We start from the raw sequence: 1,260 nt of genomic DNA on the forward strand, positions 1-1,260 counted from the left end.
CTGCTGCAAGGTGACATATGTGTGTCGCTACAAGGCGACCGCCATATTGAAAGCACAGTTACTCCCTGGGTGATTTTGGTAATTTATGACAACATATCTCTTGTTGGACTAATATTTCTACCTAGTGCATTTCAGAAAAGTTCAACATTGGAGTGGCATGAACATGGACAAGAGGATGTGGAACCCTTTCAAGATGCTAAGGATAAATATTGGCAAAAGCTCAAGATTCTACATTTCCTATTTTAAGTGATCCAAGATCACATTTAGTCCATAGGAAAGCTAATACAATTAAAAGGGGATGAGGTGCTGCTTAATGGCTTGCTTGCTCAAAGTGCTTAGTGATATGCTCCAAAACCCTCAGCCACTTTCTCATTTCCACATATGTCCTAAACCTAAATGTCAAACTCGGCCCCGTCGACTTTGTCTATCCGGCGCCACCAAGTTTCATCTTATTCAGCCATTGCAAAACCCTAGTCACTTCGGTCTCACCGATGGGATCTCGATCTCATCAAGATGGGCTTGCAAACTCTCTATGATCTATTGCAACATTTTCGGTCTAACCGAGTTTGTGCAGTCGGTCCCACTAAGTTTGCTTGACCAATCCTCTGTTTACTTATTACCAAAATCGGTCTCACCGAGTTTGAGTAATCGGTCAAACCGAGTTGAGGTTTTACCCTAACCCCTGCACATCGGTCTCACCGAGATGACTATATTGGTCCCACCGAAAATCCTAACGTTCACATTTTTACCTAAATCGGTTTGACCGAGTTTGTTGATTCGGTCCCACCGAGTTTGGGAATCTGTGTGTAACGGCTAGATTTTGTGTGGAGGCTATATATACCCCTCCACACACTCTTCATTTGTGAGAAGAGCCATCAGAACAAACCTACACTTCCACTACTCATTTTCTGAGAGAGAACCACCTACTCATGTTTTGAGACCAAGATACTCCAATCCTACCATATGAATCTTGATCTGTAGCCTTTCCCAAGTTGCTTTCCACTCAAATCATCTTTCCACCATAGCCAAATCTGTGTGAGAGAGTTGAGTGTTGGGGAGACTATTATTTGAAGTACAAGAGCAAGGAGTTCATCAACAACACACCATCTATTACCTTTTGGAGAGTGGTGTCTCCTAGATTGGTTAGGTGTCACTTGGGAGCCTTCGTCAAGATTGTGGAGTTGAACCAAGGAGTTTGTAAGGGCAAGGAGATCGCCTACTTCGTGAAGATATACCCTAGTGAGGCAAGTCCTTCGTGGG

Source organism: Triticum dicoccoides, chromosome 6B (assembly GCF_002162155.2).
Source record: "Triticum dicoccoides isolate Atlit2015 ecotype Zavitan chromosome 6B, WEW_v2.0, whole genome shotgun sequence".
Lineage (NCBI taxonomy): Eukaryota > Viridiplantae > Streptophyta > Magnoliopsida > Poales > Poaceae > Triticum > Triticum dicoccoides.